Source organism: Podarcis vaucheri (assembly GCF_965113315.1).
Source record: "Podarcis vaucheri genome assembly, chromosome: 12".
Classification (NCBI taxonomy): domain Eukaryota; kingdom Metazoa; phylum Chordata; class Lepidosauria; order Squamata; family Lacertidae; genus Podarcis; species Podarcis vaucheri.
Genome location: NC_138750.1, coordinates 25,687,598 through 25,705,017, shown reverse-complemented (window position 1 = coordinate 25,705,017; position 17,420 = coordinate 25,687,598). Strand labels below are relative to the sequence as shown.

The following is a 17,420-nucleotide window of genomic DNA, read 5'->3' as shown; positions in this document are numbered from 1 at the left end:
GTTGTGCTTGCACTGCAAAAGGACACAAGCCCCGCCAAACACAATTTTTATTAGCACTGAGGCTTGTAGGATGAACAGCAGACAATGTCTTCCTATTACTTAGTACATTTCACCCTCAAGTGGAGTAGCTGTGATTCCCTTTGTAATATGTTCAGATTTTGCTAGGCTGGTGACTAAGGAGAACATATCACCTTGAAATCCTTTAATAATATTCCTTGGCTGAGGTAAAAGCAGAAAACTGCATCAGAGCAAAAGGGGGAAAGCAGAGTAGCACAATGGCTTCTTTGAACATAGCATATTTTAAAATATTGCTGTACATTTGGGGGGGGGGTGTTAGTCTGCATGATGCCTGGCTCCTGGATCCAGCAAGGGCTAAAATCTAATGGATTCAGTTGTTGAACTAGCCAGGCTAGTTAATGGGCCAAAGTGTGGCTTTGTGCCAGAGGGCAATGGGCAGGTCCTGCTTCCCTCACCTGACTGTTAGTTAGAAGGACAATGGCTAAAATTATGTGAGCTGGGCTAGAAGCAGGCAGAAAGCCAGAGAGTGAGAGCCATGCTTGATTTCTGCTTGAATCCAAGGCTCTGAGGATGGGAGAAGCAAGACCTTCTGGTGTTTTAATGCTGTAAGTCCTCCCCCTGCCATCATAGTCTCAGGTTGTATATATGTGCAAGTAAATGGGTGGACACAGGTGGCGCTGTGGGTTAAACCACAGAGCCTAGGACTTGCTGATCAGAAGGTCAGCAGTTCAAATCCCCGCAACAGGGTGAGCTCCCGTTGCTCAGTCCCTGCTCCTGCCAACCTAGCAGTTCAAAAGCACGTCAAAGTGCAAGTAGATAAATAGGTTCCCCCTCCAGCGGGAAGGTAAATACCGTTTCCGTGCGCTGCTCTGGTTTGCCAGAAGCGGCTTAGTCATGCTGGCCACATGACCCAGAAGCTGTACGCCGGCTCCCTCGGCCAATAAAGCGAGATGAGTGCCGCAACCCTAGAGTCGGTCGCGACTGGACCGAATGGTCAGGGGTCCCTTTACCTTAAGCCATATAGCATAAAGACCACAATCTCCGCTGTCCCTCATTCCAAGGAAACCGAATCCTAGGAAAATACCTGGAATCTCACACTGCTCAAAGATTGAGCAATTTGGATTAACCATTTATTCTGCGCAAGGTGCACTCCAGGAGAGAAACAAATTCAAAACAAAATAGATGACTACACACAACGTGTGTAGTTGTGTGCAAATCTTCATTACCATGTGTAGGAACACTGTCTTATACTGAGTGAGTCCCTTCGTCCATCTAGTTCAGAATTGTCCACACTGACTGGTAGCAGCTCCCCAGGATTTTAGATGGGGGAGCCCTATTTGGAGATGACAGAGATTCAACCAGGAACCTTCTGCATGCAAAGCAATATTCTACCATTGAGCTAGAGGCCTTCCATTGTAGTTTGATAACTCCTGGTATGGCAAAATAATAATAATCATCATAATAATAATTATGACTGATAGCGAAAGAATACCTGCACCCAGTGGTACAGGGGCAGGGGTACGCATACCCCTAAACATTTTATGAATCAAAGTTTGGTCTCATTGAAGGGCAGTATTTCAATATGTGTGGGAAAATGAGAGTACCCCTAAACATTTTTTTTGGGGGGGAAGCACTGCTTGCACCTATAATTAGGGTTTCAGTGGTGACAAACAAAGGATTTATTTGGAGTTTGGTTATTTACCATTACAAGAAATTCCTTTGTTTCTCTTTTTGAGTATTCCCAAGGATACTAATGCCCTTGATGAGGAACAAAAAATTCTTATCGACATTGAAAAGTTCTACTGCTTTGATAAGCAGCATGCTTTCAGTCCCCTTCTGTTATGTACTTGCTCCTTAGACAACAGATAAATGTGTGACTACTGTACACTGTTTACAGCAGGCTTAGGAATATTTACAAAATATAAACAGAAAGACAAGGCCTGAGCTTCTGATCCCAAGGACACTGGGCTTCACAGGAGGACACACCATCTGGCTAAAATAAGTCCACACAATTCATGTATTCAGTGTTCTCCTTCCTTGGCTTCTCTGTTTTGGCTGATACATTTGAGTGCCATTAGGAGCATGCAGTGCTCTGTACACAGTATTGGGAAATGATTTTGTTGCACAGGAAACCTTAATCCTTGTGTCTAAATCTCTTCTGTTAATAGTAGGTATTTTTCATTTCCTCTCTGTTCCTCCCTACATCTCATTGACTCATTATAGACAGAATGTTTCTCAATCTAGAATCTGAATACTCCTCCTTCCCCCTCTGGCTTGTGTGCTGCTTCTAACCTCACTTGCTGAAATTCCTCCTTTTCCCTTTCAGTGCTAACTGTGGTGAGCATTACAGATGCAATGAGTTGAAAACTCAGGGTACTTAGCTTTAAACTGGAGCACTATCTGTGGTTAGCATTCAGGTTGAGGCAACAGCTGCTAACCATTAGTGCTGAAAAGGAGTGAGATGCTGAAATCAAGTGGCAGGGAGTGTGTGAACCTCAAGTGGAAATGGGAAGAGTTTGGGGAATCGTACCTGCACCAAGCCACTGATATAAAGTAGGCGTATTCCAACAGACCAGTGTACCCTTTCTCCTTTTTCTTCCTTCTGCTGTTCTCAGATTCCTCTTCAGTGGACTTTATTTATTTCCATTCCCCATTCATGAATTTTATGCTCCCTATGCATAAAACAGCCCCTTCCTCTATTTGTCAGGCTGTCTTTTTAGCCTCCACATATGTTCAAAACACACTTATTTGAGGAGGCATCCACATGAGCTGTTTTGGCCAGATTCAGTCACAGTTGTTATTCAAACAAATGAACAAAAAAATGGCTGGTTGTAGATGGAGGAGCTGATTAAGGTTTTCATTGTTGGCTTTTGTTTCAGGATCTGCTGTTAAGATAGGGTTGCCATATTTCAAAAAGTGAAAATCCCGCCAAAATCTACTCTTCCAACCTGGGTTGCTATATGTCCAGATTTTCCCGGACATTGCAGCGCTTTCTTCCCGGACACTGTTTCCAATGGCTGAATCCTGGCTGTGTCTGGGAAATTCCAGACATATGGCCACCCTAGTTAAGATCTTCTGCAATCCTCCTTGTAGTGTCCCAGATTTCTTGAGGAACACTGAGTTTGCAGGCTTGCATTTGAAAAATAGTAGATTCATATACTTTTGAACTGATCATCTTAGAGCAAGTGGTAGTAAAGGGATCCTTCTCCACAACATCATTCCCAAATGCCAGTTTCTATAAAAATAAATATGTGAATATTTATAAATATAAATAAATAAATATGTAAATACGTCAAGGAATGTAAATTGGAAAGAATACTAAAGCTTGTCTCCTGCCTCTGGCAAACCCAGTGTAGAGATGAGGGAAAATGTTCCCTCAACAACTTTACAAATTATGGCCTATTTATTTTGCCCTATAGAACTCAATGGGGCGCGGGTGGCACTGTGGGTTAAACCAGTGTGCCGCTTGGACTTGCTGATCGAAAGGTCGGCGGTTCGAATCCCTGTGATGGAGTGAGCTCCCGTTGTTTGGTCCCAGCTCCTGCCAACCTAGCAGTTTGAAAGCATGCAGTGCAAGTAGATAAATAGATACCGCTCTGGCGGGAAGGCAAACGGCTTTTCTCTGCTGGCCACATGACCCAGAAAAACTGCCTGCAGAAGCGGACAAACGCTGGTTCCCTCGGCCTGTAAAGCGAGATGAGCACTGCAACCCCGGAGTTGTTCGCAACTGGACTTAATTGTCAGGGGTCCCTTTACCTTTACCTTTATAGACCTCAATGCAGGCTATTTAATACAACGCCAATTCACAAGGCAGCATTGCACAAGGCTGAAGGTCTCTCTGGTTCTAGCCCAAGTGTTCCTGGCCACTCCCATTTTCGGCCATAGTGGCAGAGCATCTAGTATCCATGACCAGCACCTGGTGTGGAGACTGAAGCAGAGCCAGAAAGAGTTGGAACAAACCACAGTGAGGGAGGGCTCCTGCACTCAGTTCCTGCTTGTGGGTTTCCCACAGACATCTTGTTGGCCACCATGAGAAAGGATGCGGAACTTGACGGGCCATTGGGTTGATCCACCAGGCTGTCCTTATGTCCTTACAATCTCTTGGAGAACTCCAGAAGATTGCTTTAATTTCCATGAATTTTCCCAAAACAGACATTGGGCCAACTAGCCTATAGCTTTATGCCCCCTCCCAATTACCTTTAATGCTAATACTGTAGCATCAAGATCTGTCCTTAAGAGGAAATCATAATCTATGTTTATGGTTGGGCAAAGGCAGGCATCTCAAAGTGTTTTATACTAGGCTTAATCAGTCCTGTCTCATTTTCTTTTCATATAATACTTCAGAAGCCATTTGACTAAAATAGAATGATGTAACTTGTATGCCACATATCAGACTGATACTAATTCCTTTGTGATCCTTATCACTTACTCCCATTGGAGTATAGCATGTCATCAGCTTTCAGACTGGCAAGATAATTGCTAACATCAGAATGGAGAAACTGTACAACTGAAATGAATATGTGTCAGATTTCCATCTTCCTTTAGGAGGCTGGGCAAGAAGAAACATGGAGGTATGTGCTATAGATGTATCCATGAATCAAGAATTCTCAAAACAATTTTTCTAAGAACCACTGTGATGATTGTTAACTTTTGACTGGAGCAACTTATATTCAAATAGTGACACTGTATCTCCTGACCAAATGAAAATGGTATTTGAACCAGGGATGTAAGATATCAAATTAGGACTCTTCCTCTGAACAATTTACAAATAGGTTCAGTGTTTTCAGATATGTAAATTATAATGGCGATAATTTGTTTCATAAGGTTGCATCTGCAGAAATAATGAGATTGGGTTCCTTAGCTGAAGAACATGAAATAGTCATACAATATTAGGATCCAGAGATCTAAACTCAGGCATAGGAAAACTCAGCCCTCCAAATGTTTTGTAACTACGACTCCCATCATCCCTGACCACTGGTCCTGTTAGCTAGGGATAATGGGAGTTGTGACTTAGGTTTTAGTGGCAACCATGCAAATAATGCCTGTATGCAAATAAGACCCGTATGCAAAACAATGACTAGCCTATCAATGGTACTTTAATTCCTAGAAAGGTTCAGTATTGGAATATGCGTGTAAGTCATGATGACTTCAGGTATCTTCCTTCAAATTACCCAGCTCAACCTAGCTTATTGTCTATTTACAAATTCAGGGATAGAAAGCTCCATTTCCTGCCACCTTGTCCTCCCCTTCAGTGTAGTTTTAGAACAAAACTTTCCAAACTGTGTGTTGCGACACAACCCATTAGTTTGTCAGCTACATTGTGTAGGTGTGTCATGTGAATGCTCCCCATGCTGCTTCTGGGGCTGGAAAGGAGTTAGTTTAATTTCCGGCTTGCTAGTAAAATTGAATTACTTTGTTGTGAAATGATGCATGTCTAAAAAGTGTGTCACCAACTGGAAAAGTTTGGAAATGTCTGCTTTAGAAGATGAAGCTTCTCCACCAGCATCTCTAGGCAGAGAAACCTGTCAGGGGGAGGGTGGGGGGAAGATGGCACTTTCCTGCTACACCGTGCAGCTGCAGTCAGCTACATACTGTTTAGAACCACACCATTGCGTGTCATATTACCTTGGGGTTTCCTGCAGCCATACCACAGTATGCGGGTGGCGCTGTGGTCTAAACCACTGAGCCTCTTGGGCTTGCCAATTGGAAGGTTGACGGTTTGAATCTGTACGATGGGTTGAGTTCTCGTTGCTCTGTCCCAGCTCCTGCCACCCTAGCAGTTCGAAAGCACACCAGTGCAAGTAGATAAATAGGTACAGCTGCGGTGGGAAGGTAAACAGCATTTCTGTGTGCTCTGGTTTCCGTCGTTCCGTTGCAACAACTCATATCACCCTAATCATGGACCCTGCTGGATGGGGCTGATGGGAGTTGGAGCCCTATAATGCCCCAAGGACCACTGCTCTTCCATCCCTGTTTCAAAAGTAGACAAACCCCTGTTATTGCCTTCAGGTTAGCACTGTATGTATGAAGTTTTAAAGCAAATCTAATTATTGCAGGGATCTATCTCATGACTTTATGAATGCTTGCCTTTTCAATACTGCACTGTGTAACCTAGGCATTGCTCAGAATTAATCTTCAGAGGGTCTGAAGATAGAATCTGGTATATAGCTTCAAAGTCTGATACATAACTTATAATTTATTAACATTTATGTGAAGAAAATTACTTTTTCTGTCTCTCAGTTTCTCGCTCTCAGCTGTAAGTGTGTGTGTGTGTGTGTGTGTGTGTGTGTGTGTGTGTATCCCTTGCGACCTTGCTGGTCTTAGAGATTTCAAACAGGGAATGAGACAAAAATCTGTATCTATTTAATAAGTCAACCTAGAACAGATTTGTTATCCTCATCTTTTCAGGAAAACATATGTGTTTCAGTTTAAGTGCATGTGGCTCAAGAGTTGATTCTCTGGGGTGTGGTTTTTTTATTACTTCTGCTCAAAAAAATTAGCAGGAAGTTAATTTATAACCATCATCATCACAAGTACAAATATGCAGAATCCTAACATTTGATGATGATTATGATAAGGCTGTGCTTGAACAATTGTTCCCCCTCTTATCAAAAACAGTACACAGACTGTATGGCAAATGCATCCTGTTTATGATTGGATATTGTGGCCAGGGGTGGAGGACCAGGGGTGCGGGTCACCCTGGGAGTCACCACTGGGGGGGGGTGACAAAATGACGGGCGGCGCTCACCGCGGGGTCTGCAGCGCACTCGAGCCACACATCTCTCCTGGGAAAGATGCAGTGGCTTGGGTGTGCAGGCTCCACGCTGCCCAAACGGTCTGCCCACTGCCTCCCCCCCCCCTAGCTGTAGGGCGGCTGAGTGGGAGGAGGCAGGCAGACTCTGGAGGCCCCACGGTGCATCCCGCCAATATGGAAGGCTCACCCCACCCCTGGGTGCACCGCCCCAGACGCCCTAGCGGCTTCCTCCGCCGCTGATTGTGCCACTAGACAACCATTGTGGCACCTGAGTTCTGATGCTAGACACAAGACAAGGACTTCAAGATTTGGTTTGGACATCAATTCAGTGCTTTGAAAAACAACCCATCTCAGTCAGGAACGCTTTGTAGGATGGCTGATTTGCCTTAGGGTCTGCCCAAGTTTGCTTTGCTTCCCTTTTGACAAAAGTGGATGAAATCTGCAGGTATGCTACCCTTCTGGAATGAATAAAGCCTGCCAAATTACAGGCAAATTGTGTGTGTGCATGTGTGTGCAGGGAATCTTCTAAAGTTCAAATTTCCTTTTCCTAAAGGGGAATTTTTAGAACTTATAGTATTTTGGGGTGGAATTGGATGACATTTACAGGCCAAATTGAAATTTCAGAATGATAGCTGCAATGGTTTACCCTCAAGGGCAACCTTCACAGTTTTAGGGTGTTTTCCTAGTGCTTGTGGGCAATTAGTCTAAAAATTGAAGACTTGAGATATGTGCCCCGGGGCAGTAAGCCTGCCAAACTTTAGAGAAATTGTTCCAAAGGCTATCATTACCTGTAAAGTTGGTTGAAGAAAAGAATTAAAGGGATTTGCTGTCTGGGTAAACCCATTCCCTCTGATTATAACTTGTCAGCTCCCACTTTGCCCTTTCCCTGTACTGATGTTTAATGTCCTTTCCCCCATCACCCCACTCTGGTGTTTTCCTTATGTGATAAGATTAGAGACTCCCAGTTCACTTTTAGCAGACACTTTGCAGCAGTTTTTTTGATGTTTAGATTGCTGAGGCACCACAAGGTGCTCCAGGAGTCCCTGCGTTGAACTCATACAGGTTTTGCTTTGTCTCTGAGAAGTCCAGAGTCCCTCTGAGGCAGTCCACTATGGCTTGAGAGTCTAGATTTGTGCAATCCCAGACAAAACGGGTTTAATAAACCAGTTCAATTGCAAATTGTAGTTTGGGAAGATTGCTTGTTTCAACGATCCATAGTCAAGATTAACCATAGTTTAGGGCCTGGAAGTACAGTGGTGCCTCGCAAGACGAAAATAATCTGTTCCGCGAGTCTCTTCGTCTAGCGGTTTTTTTGTCTTGCGAAGCAACCCTATTAGCGGCTTAGCAGATTAGCGCTATTAGTGGTTTAGCGGCTTAGCGGCTATTAAAGGCTTAGCGGCTTAGCTGCTAAAAGGCTATTAGTGGCTTAGCGGCTTAGAAAAAGGGGGGGAGCGGAAAAAAATCGGAACACTCGCAAGACGTATAGGGAAATTCGTCTTGCGAAGCAGCTCAAAAACGGAAAACCCTTTCGTCTAGCAGGTTTTCCGTCTTGCGAGGCATTCGTCTTGCGGGGCACCACTGTAAAGCTAAGCTGCAGTTCATTGAAAAGGAAGTCAATGCTTCTGATCTCCTCAGTATAACTGTGCCAGAGGAGTTAGGGAAGGGGAGAAGCAGCATGAATACAAGGCTCAGGCATTAAGACTAAATCTCATCACAATTACAACATGTCCTTGCTTCCCAAACTTATTTCATTGATGCTTGTTGGCATCACATATTCATTAAGCATATATTCAGAGAGATTTATAGCTAGACATCTTTTGCCATGAACAACTGCTGCAAAGGATAATCTCTTTATGGCCAGCATGCTTTAGGAGCATTCCGCCAAAGTTTAATGTTAATGCTGTAGCTCTTACAATATCCGTTATCGTGCTATACTGATGCAGAAGTCAAATTTTGTTATCAGTCTGATCAGCAGTGGCAAGGAGATGGTTCTGTACTTGCATTTTAAGTGGCAAAATGGCTGAAATCATTACTCATGTTCACTGCGCTGCTGGAGAGGCTACATGACAAAGAATTCTAATAACTTGGGGTTCCTGCAGCTTTTAAATTCAGAATTTTAATTTGAGGCTAATGAGGGAGAGACTGTTTGTCCAGAAGGGTTTGTAGATCTAAAGATGTTACTGTAAATCCATACTTAATTTCAGCCTTCCATTTAATTTAATTTGTGAAGCAACACAAAAATAAATCCAGCCCAATCTGTGGATTTATCACTAGCAATTTAGGCATAGTTTTATCTATTTCTTGATGATTGCATTGATCCCCAATAGTTAGCATTTCAAATGGTCTGGAATTTTTATATGAATTGTTCTTATAATATCTGATAAAAAGTGTGCACATTAATATATTTGTAAGATTAATATATAGGACTACCGAATCTGTTCAGAAAACAGTTTGAATAATAATATTTATGCATGTGGAAAGCTAAAAACAACCAAATATTTTCCCTAGAACAGGCATGACCAAACTCGGCCCTCCAGATGTTTTGGGACTACAACTCCCATCATCCCTGACCACTGGTTCTGTTAGCTAGGGATGGTGGGAGTTGTAGTCCCAAAACATCTGGAGGGCTGAGTTTGGTCATGCCTGTTCTAGAACATTGGATGTGTGGGATAACTAGCCTCATACAACCAGTATGCTTAAATCTGATTAATGCATGAAGGGAATGTGTGAAAGGGTTAATGCCATTGAGTGAACTGCCCTGCCAGGCTTAGCTCACCTTGGGAGGGACTAGGTAATCAAGACTATTGTTCCCCCAGTCTACCTAATAGGCTTAGCATGTAAAGAGGTCTGGGCTGGTTTTTCCAAGTTCAGACCACATGGTTCTAACAAGCCTCCCTTGAAATCTTATACCAATAATTTAGGAACTTTCACCACTGTAACTAAGCCTAGTAACTAAGCCTGTGTTTTCTGAATGCTGTATGGAAAAGCACATGAACCCAACCTTTGGACAGTTTGCAAGTACACCATTTTAAACTAACAAAATGTGTGGTCTTTTGCTATGCTGGTTGAAGAGGGGAGTATTTTGGAACTCAGGTTTGAGCAGCTTATATTTCCACACTTTACTGCATATTGTGATTTTAAATCTCTGCTGGGGTTCTCTCCACAGAGAGTACTTGCCCCAAACTTGGAGCCATGCAACCAGGAATTCTCTTTTTATATCTATTTTTTTTCCTTGTTACCAACAGGATGTAGAAACAACACAAACAGTACAAGCAATGAGACACCATTGATTTTGGGCCAGCAGCATTTATTAGGTAATTGACTGGTTATTTTGTTATTGATTAGTTCTTAATTTTGTTATTGGTTGTTTTTTTAAAAAATGTTAAATGAAAATGACCTCTTCTCTGCTGTTAGTAAGTGCATTTTTCTAACTACATTTTCTTAAATGCATTTTCTACAATGCATTTAATAGTATATTCTGGGTGTAATTTGAAATTATTAAACAAGCTAAACTAAGAGAAGAAAAAGACACACCAGATAAAATTACCTTCTCCATGCAACTCCTAAAAATACAAGGACTCTTTCAGGGTCTTGCCAGTGAGAGCCAGTGTGGTGTAGTGGGTAAGAGTGGTAGTCTCGTAATCTGGGGAACCGGGTTTGTGTCTCCGCTCCTCCACATGCAGCTGCTGGGTGACCTTGGGCTAGTCACACTTCTTTGAAGCCTCTCAGCCCCACTCACCTCACAGAGTGTTTGTTGTGGGGGAGAAAGGGAAAGGAGAATGTTAGCCGCTTTGAGACTCCTTAAAGGGAGTGAAAGGTGGGATATCAAATCCAAACTCCTCTTCTTCTTCTTCTTCTTCTTCTTCTTCTTCTTCTTGCCTTGAAAACCTAAAGGGTCCATGAGGCATTTAAGAGGGGAGATAAATTTTACAAACCTATTTTGAACCAATAAGCAAAATCTACCAGGAAGCCAGGAAGGCAAGGCTAGGATGGACCAGAATAACAGTAGCAAGGCTCTCTCTATGGGACAAGGGAAACCAGTATCATAATTAAGATGGCAACATCAGGTTTTACTTAGCCTGTTTCCTTTCTTCCGTGTTTTGCTGCTGTGGTAGACTAGCAAAGGGAGTCCTAACCCAAGCCAAGGACTTAACTCTCTGGACTCAGCTCACAGACACTCCATCAATAGTAGACATGCTGCTGAATCTTATGCATGTTCCATCAGACGTCAAGCCAACTGAATTAATTGTAGACATGCTTAAATTGAGGTGGATAGACTTGTAACCTTGGAATGTTAGTGTACACTGTAATGTATGGTGGAATGTGCCTAGTGACTATTTTAATACATTGGTGTCCACCAACAAAGGATTTTTAATTGTACAGTGCTTTTCTAAATGGAGAAATAGGAAACAGAAACTTACTGAATCAGAGGACTGACATGGCTGAGCATCAATGCCATTAAGACAATGTTTGTCTCTTCCATTTGTCTTCTAACATTTCATCTCCCTAGTTTTCACTCCTGATTCTTGCTGTCTTTCAGCAGTGGGTGCACAGCATGTTCTTTCTGTTCTTTAACAGGCTCATCTCAGCTATCTGCCAATCTCCCATTCCCACCACCCTTCTGAGTAATAATAATAATAATAATAAATTTTTATTTATATCCCGCCCTCCCCAGCCGAAGCCGGGCTCAGGGCGGCTAACAACACTAAAAAAGTGCAACAATATAAAAACATCATAAGAATTAATTAAAATCAAAATTAATGGCAACCATAAACTAAAATATTGTAAAGATTGCTGAAGGAGGGAGTCAGGCTGTGCCCTAACCAAAGGCCTGGTGGAACAGCTCTGTCTTGCAGGCCCTGCGGAAAGATGTCAAGTCCTGCAGGGCCCTTGTCTCTTGTGACAGAGCGTTCCACCAGGTTGGAGCCGCAGCCGAAAAAGCCCTGGCTCTAGTTGAGGCCAGCCTAACCTCTCTGTGGCCTGGGACCTTCAAGATGTTTTTATTAGAGGACCGTAAGTTCCTCTGTGGGGCATACCAGGAGAGGCGGTCCCGTAGATACGAGGGTCCTAGGCCGTATAGGGCTTTAAAGGTTAAAACCAGCACCTTAAACCTGATCCTGTACTCCACTGGGAGCCAGTGCAGCTGGTATAGCACCGGATGAATGTGATCCCGTAGCGAAGACCCCGTAAGGAGTCTCGCTGCGGCATTCTGCACCCGCTGGAGTTTCTGGGTCAGTCTCAAGGGCAGCCCCACGTAGAGCGAGTTACAATAATCCAGTCTGGAGGTGACCGTCGCGTGGATCACAGTGGCTAGGTCAGGGCGAGAGAGGTAAGGGGCCAACTGCTTAGCTTGGCGGAGATGAAAAAATGCCGCCTTTGTTATAGCTGCAATCTGCGCCTCCATAGAGAGGGAGGTATCGAAGATTACACCCAAACTCTTAACGGACGGTGCTGGCACTAATTGCACCCCCGCAAGAGATGGGAGTTGCCCCCTCAATCCCATATCGTCCCGTCCCAGCCAGAGGACCTCTGTCTTCGAAGGATTTAACTTCAACCGGCTCCCACGTAACCATCCAGCCACAGCTTCCAAGCATCTGATCAGTGTGTCTGGGGCCGAGTCAGGATGGCCATCCATCAACAAATAGAGTTGGGTGTCATCGGCATACTGATGGCAGCCCAGCCCAAAACTCCGGACAAGCTGGGCGAGGGGGCGCATAAAGATGTTAAAAAGCATCGGGGAGAGAATCGCACCCTGAGGCACTCCACACACCAAGGAGTGGCGGGATGACAGTTCCCCCCCAAGCGCCACCCTCTGTCCCCGACCAGAGAGAAACGAGCGCAGCCATTGAAGGACTGCGCCCTGGATCCCCACGTCGGCGAGGCGGTGGTCCAAAAGTTCGTGATCGACCATGTCGAAAGCTGCTGACAGGTCTAGAAGAATCAGCAGCCCCGACCCGCCTCGATCCAGCTGTCTACGGAGATCATCTGTTAGGGCGACCAGAGCCGTCTCGGTCCCATGACCAGCGCGGAAGCCGGACTGGAATGGATCCAGAGCCGATGTTTCATCCAGAAACCTACCAAGCTGTTCAGCAACCGCTCTCTCAATCACCTTGCCCAGGAATGGAAGATTCGAAACTGGGCGGTAATTGGATAGATCTAAGGGATCTAATGATGTTTTCTTTAAGAGCGGACGCACCACTGCCTCCTTCAGTTCCCCTGGGAATGTCCCGGTGCCAAGGGACAAATTGATGATATCCCCCAGGGGGGCCCGCACCTCGTCTGGACATGCTCTAATCAGCCAAGACGGGCACGGGTCGAGAGGACAAGTGGTGGGCTTTCCAGCTCGGAGGAGTCTGTCCACATCGGCTGGGGATATCCGGTCAAAGTGGTCCAATACTGGACCCGAGGACAGTCGAGGGGCCTCCAGTTCTTTTATTGTATCCAAATTGGCAGGGAGGTCATGGCGGAGCGACAGGACCTTCTCCGCAAAAAAGCTCGCAAATGCCTCACAGCTATGTGTCGAATTGTTATTTAAATTTGGCTGTCCTTCGAGGGACGTTAAAGACCGAATTATACTAAATAATTGTGCCGGGCGAGAGCTAGCGGATGCAATGGAGGCCGAGAAGTAGGACTTCTTGGCAGCCTTCACTGCCATCTCGTAGGTTTTCATAAAAACCCTATAAGATGTTCTTGAGGCTCCGTCACGGGCACCCCGCCATACTCGCTCTAGCCGTCTGAGGTCCCGCTTCATTTTCCGGAGCTCCTCAGTAAACCAGGGAGCCCGGTTTCTGCGGGGTCGCAGAGGGCGCTTAGGTGCGATCTCATTGATGGCTGCCAGGAGCTGGGTATTCCAGCCCTCAACAAGCTCAGTCAATGAGTCGCCAGGGGGAGAAAGGTCCCGCAAGGCTTGACGGAATCTATCAGGGTCCATCAGCCTCCGCGGGCGAGCCCAAATCGGCTCACCACCCAAGCAGGGTGGGGGTGGAACATCAATCCTGGCTTTCAGAGCATAGTGATCCGACCATGGCACCTTCATCGAAGGAGACAGGATCACATCTATACCGACGCCAAAGATCAGATCCAGCGTGTGGCCTGCTTGATGTGTGGGGCCCGAAACAAACTGGGAGAGCCCTAGTGTCGCCATGGAAGACACCAGGTCCAGAGCCTGTGAGGAGGGAGTGGCATCGGCATGGATGTTGAAGTCCCCCAATACCAATAGGTTAGGGAACTCCAAGGCCCAGCCGGCCACCGCCTCCAGCAGGCCTGACAGGGTGGCTGCTGGTGCGCTAGGTGGCCGGTACACCAGCCAGACAGCCAAGCTCACCTCGGAGCCCCACACTAGGCCAACACATTCAATGCCGGGGATCGATGGCGGTGGTAGAGCCCTGAAAGAACAGTCTTCCCGGATTAATAATGCCACCCCTCCCCCCCGGCCCACAGTCCGTGACTGGTGGAGGACGGAGAAACCCGGGGGCGCCATCTCTCGTAAGGTAACAGTTACCCCTTCGCGCACCCAGGTCTCCGTCACACAAGCCAGGTCGACCCCCTGCGAGATGATGAAATCTCGCAGGGTGGCGGTTTTGTTGCCTATAGACCTGGCATTGCACAACACCAGTGACGGAGGTGAGTAATCCTTTCTCACCCTACCCTCGTCTCTCGGGATGGGGCGCAGATTGGAAGGGGTACGAGCATATCCGTATCTCGATCCCCTTCGCCTATGCCATCTGCCCCCACCGCCATACCTCCCTCGCCCCTCCACAGTAGGAATCCCAGGCCTCATACTCGCCTCCATTTACAAAGTATAAAAGCAAACAAACAAACAGAAAGAAAAAAAAAACAATTACACCAAAGCAAAACCAATCCCCACCCCACTCAACAAACCGTCCCACCCCAACCCAAAATAAAACAAAACAAATAAGAATACATGGATAAAAAACCACCGTTTCTGGTGGTACAACAAAGTAAAAAATAAAAACACTTTTAAAACACTTTAAAATATATAACACGATTAAACATTTGCTGCCACAGCAGCAGTGTCCTTCGAGTTGTGATGGTGGTGAGTCTGGGGCCCGCCCCCAGGCCCAAGGTGGAGAATGGGCTTGCAGGGGGAGCGGTCCTCCCCAAGACTCACCGGCAGAGCGGCACTATATAGAAGGATCTGGCAACTTCTGTTTCAGTGTATCTGAAGAAGTGTGCATGCACACGAAAGCTCATACCAAGAACTAACTTAGTTGGTCTTTAAGGTGCTACTGGAAGGAATTTTTTTATTTTTTTCTGTTCTTTAGTTATCTTGCCGATGTCCTCTATTCTACTCATCTAAAATGACTGTTACTAAGTTTTCAGCTATCTTTCTTTCCAAACAAAATCTATTTTCTATCCTAGTCAACTTGTCTTCTGCCTTTTAAATGGTTGATATTCCATCTCTTAGCTTCTTTTCACTGTACTGGGTCTAAGTTATGGGACTGGATATGGTGAAAACTGCACATTTGATAGCTACAGTATATACGCATAGCAAAACTCAGCTTCATGCTGCTCTAAGAGGGACAACCAACAAGCCCCATTTGAAGGTCATGTGGAGGCTGTGCAGTTTGAATGAAGATTTGTTCAGAGGGGAGGGGGGAGGGCAAGGTACCTGCTTTTTCCAATAACACCCCTTGTGTTGCCAGTTGTAATCTCTGTGTTGGTTTTTTCCCCAATTGCTCAAAAAGTTAATGCATCACAGAGCAGACTTACAAAAACACACAGCTATACAAAATTCCTTTTTTGAGAAGTGGTTTCCTTTCATTTCTCACATCAGTGAAGGTCTCTTGGGAGTTTTATCCTCCATCATCTCAATTATTATTTTGAAAAGACACTTGTCTTATAAAGCAAATTATAACATAATTAATGTAAGTAAGTCTTTGGGGCTATTATTTCATTCCTACAGTATTTGTTATAGACTTACTTATTCATGTTTGTTTTTGTTATTTATTTTGTCATGTTGCAACGTCAGTGATTTTTTTTTTAATGTCCTTTGAAAAGCCTTGCTTCTTCTTTCTGTTCTGCATTTTCTCTCCTATAGGCAATGACACAGCCCATCACTTATACTGACCCCCTGTGGATTTCTGTGTCTCTTTCAAACTAGTCTCCGTCTGTTCCAGACCTCTTTTCTTCACCCCGCTTTTATCCTTTCTTGCTTCTGCCTTGTTGTACATTCAGAAATGGTTATATGCTTGTTTACTCAGAAGGAAATTCATGAGTAATCCTATCCTATTACTCAGAAGGACATTCCACTGTATTCAGTGGGGTTTACACCCTAGTAAGTGTATTTAGGATGCAGTCCTGCTTTTCCTTCTTGAACTGTGCTAAAGCCTGTCTATCAAGTTATTTCATTCCTTTTTTAAACACTCTCACAATATCTGTTTTCTTTTGCAAAGTGTTTTCAGGCCCATGACAGATTATTCAGTTCTGCCATGTGCTGTTAATATTGCAGTTGCTTTATCAAACCGTCTAATCTCTCTTTCAACTTTATCTTCCATGATGTCACTTAATGTATTTACTCAAATTCATTTAGCACAGACTCATTTAATGCAGATTTGTTCATTGCTCCTTAACCAACTTTGAGATGCTTAGTGTAGATTATCAAGGTCAGTGGTTCCCAATTGGTGGTCCATGGACCCCAGGGGGTCTGCATAGCCCACTCGGGGTCTGTGGCACCATTCACATAACTAAAACTACCACAGGGATACCAAAATTTCAAAAGTAGGGAGTCTGTGGCTTGGCTTTTGAAAAACAGGGGGTCCTCAGTCGTTAGCTAATTGGGAACCAATGATCTAGGTAGCAAAAGAGAGTGAGTGAAGCAGAGGTGTTTCCTTCCCCAAACCCTTTTGGTGTGTGTTTGTATTAAAGTTAGTGAGTAAACAGCAAGAGGGGTAGTAGCTATAGCACATCAATTAAAACAAAAGTGAAAGAGTGAACTCTTGTGTGACTGTTATGCTGCCTGTTTTCACAGGATCCCTTTTGTGTTTTTGTACAGCATGCAGAAGGCTGGAAAATAATTTATTATTAATATAATTATATAATTTACCTGAAATGCCAGTATGCTTGTATAAGGGCAGGCTTTGTGGTCATTAAGTGGCTGGTAGACTTCACATCAAGAATGTGCTCTGGGCTGTCATGATGTGGTTGGTGTATGTAAAGCATGTGTAAAAAACACATATATCCTTGCTTTTTTATCAGCACACTTATTCTGTTGTTTTTGTTTTGTCTGCTCTCTGCCTCTTTTTGGAAGCGTCATCTATATGTCCTTGAGCATACGGCATGTACACACATTTCAATTTGATTTACACTTTGGAAGCCATTAATGGACAGGAAAAGGATTGATCGTCCAGGAATGTGACTCTAACCCAATCCAGATGGTCCAATGGGTTAACCACTGAAAGTCCTGAGGGCATTTTTACAAGTGAAGCCGAGAATGCATTTTAGTCTGGAATGTATCACTTCTTCTGCGCATTATTAACGCAGGAGAGAGCCAGTTTTAAATGGAACGCATGTTCTAGCCAAACGAGGCTTTAGATTCAATCACAGAAGCGGAAAATGAAAACAAAACAATTAAACCCATTTGTGAAAGTGCCATGTTACACGCGGTTGTTCGCATCAAGGTAAAAAG

General features: G+C 44.5%; 1 protein-coding gene across 2 annotated transcripts in view; it reads left to right on the top strand.

The window, feature by feature from the left end:
- Nucleotides 1-17,420, top strand: part of PLCL2 (phospholipase C like 2) — a 104,053-nt gene that overhangs the window by 9,863 nt on the left and 76,770 nt on the right. For both annotated transcript variants that reach the window (XM_082193312.1, XM_082193314.1), the window contains exon 2: nt 10,018-10,086. The gene's annotated coding sequence lies outside the window, so the exon portion shown is untranslated. The remainder of the gene's footprint in view (nt 1-10,017; nt 10,087-17,420) is intronic.